The sequence below is a fragment of the Mustela lutreola genome, chromosome 12 (assembly GCF_030435805.1).
Source record: "Mustela lutreola isolate mMusLut2 chromosome 12, mMusLut2.pri, whole genome shotgun sequence".
Classification (NCBI taxonomy): Eukaryota; Metazoa; Chordata; class Mammalia; order Carnivora; family Mustelidae; genus Mustela; species Mustela lutreola.
The window spans coordinates 66,196,690-66,206,672 of record NC_081301.1 but is presented as its reverse complement, the minus strand read 5'-3'; the positions used below and the strand labels follow the sequence as shown (position 1 = coordinate 66,206,672).

The 9,983-nt window shown below is 36.8% G+C and overlaps 1 non-coding gene across 1 annotated transcript; it reads left to right on the top strand.

The window, feature by feature from the left end:
- Positions 1–9,637: 9,637 nt before the first annotated feature.
- Positions 9,638–9,744, top strand: LOC131813319 (U6 spliceosomal RNA). The gene has a single exon (XR_009346738.1). It is a non-coding gene; the product is annotated as a U6 spliceosomal RNA (small nuclear RNA).
- The last annotated feature ends 239 nt before the right edge of the window (positions 9,745–9,983 follow it).

Below are 9,983 nucleotides of genomic sequence, written 5' to 3'. Positions count from 1 at the left end.
GTTCAAAATGATAATATTCATTTATATTGAGGCATTGAATTGACTATTCATAGACACATTTACCAAAATAAATTTCATTTTACTATACCCCCTCTGAGGATATATATTCCCTAATTCAATATGAATCTCATTATGAATAATAATTATCATAATAAATATGCTGATTTTTCTTCTTTTTACGGAAGTATCCTTTACTGTTGAACATAAAGAAACTTAAGCAAGTCTGTCTTATTCAAAATTTGCATGCTGCTTTCTTATGACCCTAGATGATAGAGTTGTATGAAAGAAATTCATGCAGTTAAGACATTTATGTTTGGAAAACTGGGTGGTCAGTTTAGTATTTCAAAAGAAGATTTTAAATTTAAACCTTAAAACTGAGCTCTTTCAGCCTTATTTATAGACCATTCTTCATGCTTCCTAAGTACTCCTTCATTGCAAACTAAGTAATAGTTTTTGTCCCAGTGTATAGAACTAAAATGGATTTTATATTCTATTATTTCAGAGTTAGTTGCAGTTTCTACTTCCTTACTTCCTTTTTTGAAAAATAGATTAATTCTACAAAAAGTTTTTTCCGGCTTTATTGAAAAATAATCAACATATTATAATTTGTAAATATAAGAAATGATTTCTTATAACATTGCAAACTTTTAACATTGTGTAAATTTTGTACAATTTGATAAATTGGCATACATCTGTATTGCAATATAATCTACATAAAAATGTTAATACATCTACTATCTCATATAGTTGCCACTGTTTTTTATGCATGTATGGTAAGGAATTTTAAGATCTACTCTCTTAGCAACCTTTATGTATATAGTACAGTAGAGATAAACTTCAGAGGTCTTGTGGGTTTTGTTCCAGACCGCCTCAATAAAGTGATTATCTCAATAAACTAAGTCAAATTATTATTATTTTTTTTGGTTTCCCAGTGCAAATAAAAAATTATGTTTCCCAGTGCATATAAAAAATAAACACTATACTGTACTGTTCAAAGCATTATGCCTTTAAGGAAAAACAAGGTATATACCGTAAGTAAACTAGTTCTGAGTTTTCAGTGGGTCATAATTACTGATCACAGATCACCATAACAAATACAATAATAATGAAAAAACTTGAAATATTGCAAGAATTACCAACATGTGACAGAGAGACACAAAATGAACAAATGTCGTTAGAAAAATGGTGGCAGCAGACCTCTTTTATACGAGATTGCTATGAACTTTCAACTTGTAAGAATGTGATATATGCAAAGTTTAATAAAGGGAAGCACAATAAAAATGAATGTATATATTATTAACTATGATCATCATGCTGTACATTAGATCCCCAGAACTTTTTCATATTATAGTTGCAAGTTTGTACCCTTTGACCACCTTATTCCACCCCAGGTTCACCTCTTGTCAACTCAACTCTAAGTTTCCATTAGTTTGCTTTTTCTTCAGATTCTGTATGTAAGGGATATCATAATACATAAATTAAAATATATATAAAATCTTTGAAATATTTCACTCAGTATAATACCTTCAAGATCCATCCATGCTGTTGTAAATGGCAGTATTTCTTAATTTTTCATGGTTCAGTAGTATTCCATAGTATATATTTACCATACTTATTTTATTCATTCATCCAAAAATGGATACTGAAGTTATTTCCATCTCTTGCTTAGAGTTAATAATTTTATAATGAACATAAGAGTGCAGATATGTCTTTCGAATAGTGACTTCGTTTCCTTTAGATATATACCTAGAGGTGGGATTACTGAATCATATGGTAATTTTACTTTTAATAATATGAATAATCTCCATACTGTTTTCCATACAAATTTATATCCCTATCACAGTGCATAAGTTCCCCATTTTCCCCAATATTTACCAAAATTTGTTAGTTTTAATTTTTTGGTAGGATATATTCTAATAGGTAGTAATATCTTGTTGTGTTTTTCAGAGGTAAACAACAACAACAACAACATAATGACTTTGCCCTGAGTTTTTACGTTGAGCACTTTCTAATGCTCCTGTTGGTCATTTATATAACTTTTTTGAAAAAAAAAAAAAGCCTTTGAGGGGTGAGGAGTCAAGATGGCGGAGAAGTAGCAAGCTGAGACTGCTTCAGCTAGCCGGAGATCAGCTAGATAGCTTATCTAAAGATTGCAAACACCTGAAAATCCATCGGCAGATTGAAGAGAAGAAGAACAGCAATTCTGGAAACAGAAAAACAACCACTTTCTGAAAGGTAGGACCGGCGGAGAAGTGAATCCAAAGCGACGGGAAGATAGACCCCGGGGGGAGGGGCCGGCTCCCGGCAAGCGGCGGAGCAACCGCGCACAAAATCAGGACTTTTAAAAGTCTGTTCCGCTGAGGGACATCGCTCCAGAGGCTAAACCGGGGCGAAGCCCACGCGGGGTCAGCGTGGCCTCAGGTCCCGCAGGGTCACAGAAGGATCGGGGGTGTCTGAGTGTCGCAGAGCTTGTGGGTATTGGAACGGGAAAGCCGGCTACAGAGACAGAGCTGACAGTAAGCTCGCAGCTCCGTGTTACCTTGAACCGGTCGCAGGCTCGGTGAGCTCGGAGCGCGGCCGGAGGTCAGGCAGACGGGAGTAACTGGGCGCTGTTCTCTGAGGGCGCACTGAGGAGTGGGGCCCTGGGCTCTCGGCTCCTCCGGGCCAGAGACCAGGAGGCCGCCATTTGTATTCCCGTCCTCTGGAACTCTACGGAAAGCGCTCAGGGAACAAAAGCTCCTGAAAGCAAACCCGAGCGGATTACTCACCCCGGCCCCGGGTAAGGGCGGTGTAATTCCGCCTGGGGCAAAGACACTTGAGAATCACTACAACAGGCCCCTCCCCCAGAAGATCAACAAGAAATCCAGCCGAGACCAAGTTCACCTACCAAGGAGTGCGGTTTCAATACCAAGGAGAGCAGCAGAATTCCAGAGGAGGAGAAAGCCAAGCACGGAACTCATGGCTTTTTTCCTGTGATTTTTTTTAGTCTTGCAGTTAATTTAATTTTTTCTTTTTCCTTTTTCCTTTTTTTTTTTTTTTTTTTCTCGCCTTCGGGTAAAATTTTTTTTTTTTAACTGTTACCTATTTCTTTTTTATCGATTTTTTACTAGTTTATCTAATATATATATATATTTTTTTACATTTTTCTTAGGTGTTTTCTTTTTTTAAAAAAATTCTTTTCTTTTCTTTTCTTTTTTTTTTTTTTTCTTTTTTCTTTCTTCCTTTTTGAACCTCTTTTTATCCCCTTTCTCCCCACTCATGATTTTGGATCTCTTCTAATTTGGCTAAAGCATATTTTCCTGGGGTTGTTGCCACCCTTTTAGTATTTTACTTGCCCCTTCATTTACTCTTATCTGGACAAAATGACAAGACGTAAAAATTCACCACAAAAAAAAGAACAAGAGGCAGTACCGAAGGCTAGGGACCTAATCAATACAGACATCGGTAATATGTCAGATCTAGAGTTCAGAATGACAATTCTCAAGGTTCTAGCTGGGCTCGAAAAAGGCATGGAAGATATTAGAGAAACCCTCTCGAGAGATATAAAATCCCTTTCTGGAGAAATAAAAGAACTAAAATCTAACCAAGTTGAAATCAAAAAAGCTATTAATGAGGTGCAATCAAAAATGGAGGCTCTCACTGCTAGGATAAATGAGGCAGAAGAAAGAATTAGTGATATAGAAGACCAAATGACAGAGAATAAAGAAGCTGATCAAAAGAGGGACAAACAGCTACTGGACCACGAGGGGAGAATTCGAGAAATAAGTGACACCATAAGACGAAACAACATTAGAATAATTGGGATTCCAGAAGAAGAAGAAAGTGAGAGGGGAGCAGAAGGTATACTGGAGAGAATTATTGGGGAGAATTTCCCCAATATGGCAAAGGGAACGAGCATCAAAATTCAGGAGGTTCAGAGAATGCCCCTCAAAATCAATAAGAATAGGCCCACACCCCGTCACCTAATAGTAAAATTTACAAGTCTCAATGACAAAGAGAAAATCCTGAAAGCAGCCCGGGAAAAGAAGTCTGTAACATACAATGGTAAAAATATTAGATTGGCAGCTGACTTATCCACAGAGACCTGGCAGGCCAGAAAGAGCTGGCATGATATTTTCAGAGCACTAAACGAGAAAAACATGCAGCCAAGAATACTATATCCAGCTAGGCTATCATTGAAAATAGAAGGAGAGATTAAAAGCTTCCAGGACAAACAACAACTGAAAGAATTTGCAAATACCAAACCAGCTCTACAGGAAATCTTGAAAGGGGTCCTCTAAGCAAAGAGAGAGCCTACAAGTGGTAGATCAGAAAGGAACAGAGACCATATACAGTAACAGTCACCTTACAGGCAATACAATGGCACTAAATTCATATCTCTCAATAGTTACCCTGAATGTGAATGGGCTAAATGCCCCTGTCAAAAGACACAGGGTATCAGAATGGATAAAAAAACAAAACCCATCTATATGTTGCCTCCAAGAAACACATTTTAAGCCCGAAGACACCTCCAGATTTAAAGTGAGGGGGTGGAAAAGAATTTACCATGCTAATGGACATCAGAAGAAAGCAGGAGTGGCAATCCTTATATCAGATCAATTAGATTTTAAGCCAAAGACTATAATAAGAGATGAGGAAGGACACTATATCATACTCAAAGGGTCTGTCCAACAAGAAGATCTAACAATTTTAAATATCTATGCCCCCAACGTGGGAGCAGCCAACTATATAAACCAATTAATAACAAAATCAAAGAAACACATCAACAATAATACAATAATATTAGGGGACTTTAACACTCCCCTCACTGAAATGGACAGGTCATCCAAGCAAAAGATCAGCAAGGAAATAAAGGCCTTAAACGACACACTGGACCAGATGGACATCACAGATATATTCAGAATATTTCATCCCAAAGCAACAGAATACACATTCTTCTCTAGTGCACATGGAACATTCTCCAGAATAGATCACATCCTCGGTCCTAAATCAGGACTCAACCGGTATCAAAAGATTGGGATCATTCCCTGCATATTTTCAGACCACAATGCTCTAAAGCTAGAACTCAACCACAAAAGGAAGTTTGGAAAGAACCCAAATACATGGAGACTAAACAGTATCCTTCTAAAGAATGAATGGGTCAACCGGGAAATTAAAGAAGAATTGAAAAAAATCATGGAAACAAATGATAATGAAAATACAACGGTTCAAAATCTGTGGGACACAACAAAGGCAGTCCTGAGAGGAAAATATATAGCGGTACAAGCCTTTCTCAAGAAACAAGAAAGGTCTCAGGTACACAACCTAACCCTACACCTAAAGGAGCTGGAGAAAGAACAAGAAAGAAACCCTAAGCCCAGCAGGAGAAGAGAAATCATAAAGATCAGAGCAGAAATCAATGAAATAGAAACCAAAAAAACAATAGAACAAATCAACGAAACTAGGAGCTGGTTCTTTGAAAGAATTAATAAAATTGATAAACCCCTGGCCCGACTTATCAAAAAGAAAAGAGAAAGGACCCAAATAAATAAAATCATGAATGAAAGAGGAGAGATCACAACTAACACCAAAGAAATACAAACTATTATAAGAACATACTATGAGCAACTCTACGGCAATAAATTTGACAATCTGGAAGAAATGGATGCATTCCTAGAAACATATAAACTACCACAACTGAACCAGGAAGAAATAGAAAGCCTGAACAGACCCATAACCAGTAAGGAGATTGAAACAGTCATTAAAAATCTCCAAACAAACAAAAGCCCAGGGCCAGACGGCTTCCCGGGGGAATTCTACCAAACATTTAAAGAAGAACTAATTCCTATTCTCCTGAAACTGTTCCAAAAAATAGAAATGGAAGGAAAACTTCCAAACTCATTTTATGAGGCCAGCATCACCTTGATCCCAAAACCAGACAAGGATCCCACCAAAAAAGAGAGCTATAGACCGATATCCTTGATGAACACAGATGCAAAAATACTCAACAAAATACTAGCCAATAGGATTCAACAGTACATTAAAAGGATTATTCACCACGACCAAGTGGGATTTATTCCAGGGCTACAAGGTTGGTTCAACATCCGCAAATCAGTCAATGTGATACAACACATCAATAAAAGTAAGAACAAGAACCATATGATACTCTCAATAGATGCTGAAAAAGCATTTGACAAAGTACAACATCCCTTCCTGATCAAAACTCTTCAAAGTGTAGGGATAGAGGGCACATACCTCAATATCATCAAAGCCATCTATGAAAAACCCACCGCAAATATCATTCTCAATGGAGAAAAACTGAAAGCTTTTCCGCTAAGGTCAGGAACACGGCAGGGATGTCCATTATCACCACTGCTATTCAACATCGTACTAGAGGTCCTAGCCTCAGCAATCAGACAACAAAAGGAAATTAAAGGCATCCAAATCGGCAAAGAAGAAGTCAAATTATCACTCTTCGCAGATGATATGATACTATATGTGGAAAACCCAAAAGACTCCACTCCAAAACTGCTAAAACTTATACAGGAATTCAGTAAAGTGTCAGGATATATAATCAATGCACAGAAATCAGTTGCATTTCTCTACACCAACAGCAAGACAGAAGAAAGAGATATTAAGGAGTCAATCCCATTTACAATTGCATCCAAAACCATAAGATACCTAGGAATAAACCTAACCAAAGAGACACAGAATCTATACTCAGAAAACTATAAAGTACTCATGAAAGAAATTGAGGAAGACACAAAGAAATGGAAAAATGTTCCATGCTCCTGGATTGGAAGAATAAATATTGTGAAAATGTCTATGCTACCTAAAGCAATCTACACATTTAATGCAATTCCTATCAAAGTACCATCCATCTTTTTCAAAGAAATGGAACAAATAATTCTAAAATTTATATGGAACCAGAAAAGACCTCGAATAGCCAAAGGGATATTGAAAAAGAAAGCCAACGTTGGTGGCATCACAATTCCGGACTTCAAGCTCTATTACAAAGCTGTCATCATCAAGACAGCATGGTACTGGCACAAAAACAGACACATAGATCAATGGAACAGAATAGAGAGCCCAGAAATAGACCCTCAACTCTATGGTCAACTAATCTTCGACAAAGCAGGAAAGAATGTCCAATGGAAAAAAGACAGCCTTTTCAATAAATGGTGCTGGGAAAATTGGACAGCCACATGCAGAAAAATGAAATTGGACCATTTCCTTACACCACACACAAAAATAGACTCAAAATGGATGAAGGACCTCAATGTACGAAAGGAATCCATCAAAATCCTTGAGGAGAACACGGGCAGCAACCTCTTCGACCTCTGCCGCAGCAACATCTTCCTAGGAACAACGCAAAAGGCAAGGGAAGCAAGGGAAAAAATGAACTACTGGGATTTCATCAAGATCAAAAGCTTTTGCACAGCAAAGGAAACAGTTAACAAAATCAAAAAACAACTGACAGAATGGGAGAAGATATTTGCAAACGACATATCAGATAAAGCACTAGTGTCCAGAATCTATAAAGAACTTAGCAAACTCAACACCCAAAGAACAAATAATCCAATCAAGAAATGGGCAGAAGACATGAACAGACATTTCTGCAAAGAAGACATCCAGATGGCGAACAGACACATGAAAAAGTGCTCCATATCACTCGGCATCAAGGAAATACAAATCAAAACCACAATGAGATATCACCTCACACCAGTCAGAATGGCTAAAATCAACAAGTCAGGAAATGACAGATGCTGGCGAGGATGCGGAGAAAGGGGAACCCTCCTACACTGTTGGTGGGAATGCAAGCTGGTGCAGCCACTCTGGAAAACAGCATGGAGGTTCCTCAAAATGTTGAAAATAGAACTGCCCTATGACCCAGCAATTGCACTATTGGGTATTTACCCTAAAGATACAAATGTAGTGATCCAAAGGGACACATGCACCCGAATGTTTATAGCAGCAATGTCCACAATAGACAAACTATGGAAAGAACCTAGATGTCCATCAACAGATGAATGGATCAAGAAGATGTGGTATATATACACAATGGAATACTATGCAGCCATCAAAAGAAATGAAATCTTGCCATTTGCAACAACGTGGATGGAACTAGAGCGTATCATGCTTAGCGAAATAAGTCAAGCAGAGAAAGACAACTATCATATGATCTCCCTGATATGAGGAAGTGGTGATGCAACATGGAGGCTTAAATGGGTAGAAGAATAAATGAAACAAGATGGGATTGGGAGGGAGACAAACCATAAGTGACTCTTAATCTCACAAAACAAACTGAGGGTTGCCGGGGGGAGGGGGTTGGGGAGAAGGGGGTGGGATTATGGACATTGGGGAGGGTATGTGATTTGGTGAGTGCTGTGAAGTGTGTAAACCTGGTGATTCACAGACCTGGGGATAAAAATATATGTTTATAAAAAATATATGTTTATAAAAAATAAAAAATTTAAAAAAAAAAGCCTTTGATATCCTTTTGCTATTTTTTAATTATATATTTTTTTCTATTTGTATCTGTTGGTTTTTAACCTCTTTTCAGATATAAGATTTGTAAGTATTTTCTTCCATTCTTTGGATTGTGTTTTCATTCCCTTTTGGGTTTTTTTGGCAATGCAGAAACTTTAGTTTGATGTAATACCATGTATTTATTTTTGCTTCTTTTGCTTGTGTTTTTGGCCTGGTATCCAAAAAACTATTGGCAAGACCAATGTCAAGGAGAATTTTTCCTATGTTTTCCTTTAGGAAATTTAGTTTCATGCATCACATTTAAGTCTTTAATCTATTTCAAGTTAAGATTTATGAGTGATATAAGGTTCCCGTTTCATGCTGGTTTATGTGACTATTCAGTTTTAAATATCATTTATTGAACAGACTATCTTTACCCATTATATATGTTGGCCCCTGTCAAATATTAGGGGACAGTATGAAAGAATTGATTTCTGGACTCTCAATTCTGTTCTACTTGTTTACTGGTCTGTTTTTATGCCAGTATACTTTATTGTTTTGAGCATGAGGGCTTTGTAGTATAGTTTCAAATCAAGAAGTGTAATTTCGCTTCTTCATTCTTTCTCAGAACTGCTTTAATTATTTGTTGTCTTTTATGGTCTCATATAAATTTTAGGATTCTTTACTTACTTCTGTAAAAAAAAATATTGGATTTTTTAAAAAGATTATTTATTTATTTATTTGACAGAGAGAGAGATGACAAGCAGGCAGAGAGGCAGGCAGAGAGAGAAGAGGTAGCAGCTTCGTGCTGAGCTGAGAGCCTGATGCAGGGCTCGATCCCAGGACCCTGGGATCATGACCTGAGCCAAAGGCAGCGGCTTAACCCACTGAGCCACCCAGGCGCCCCTAACATTGGATTTTTGATAGGAATTGAATTTAAAGATGGTTTTCGGTAGTATGGACATTTTAACAATGTTAATTCTTACCATTCATAAATATGAGCTATCTTTCCATTTATGTCTCCTTCAAATTCTTTATCAATGTCATAATTTATGGGGTACAGATCTTTCATCTTCTTAGTAAAATCTATTCCTAAGTATTTTATTATTTTTGATGCTATTGTGAATTAGATTGTTCTCTTTATTTTTTCAGATAGTTCATCATTAGAGTGTTAAAATGCTCCTGTCTTGTGCTTACTTTGGCAGCACATATACTAAAATTGGAATGATGCAGAGAAGATTAGCCTGATCACTGAGCAAGGATGACATGAAAAACTATTATAAAAAAATGAAACAAAACAAAATTCCTGTCTTTTATATATTGATCTTGTATTTGGCAGCTTTATTAAATTTGTTTATTCAAAATTTTTTGTGAAGTTTTTAGGATTTTTTTACATGTAAGTTCATGTTATCCAAAAAAAGAAAATTTTACTTCTTCCTTTTTTTTTTTTTTGGAGTCTTTTATTTCTTTGTGTTCCTTGTTTCTCTGGCTAGGACATCCAGTACTATGTCAAATGAGAGTAGTGAAAGTGGACA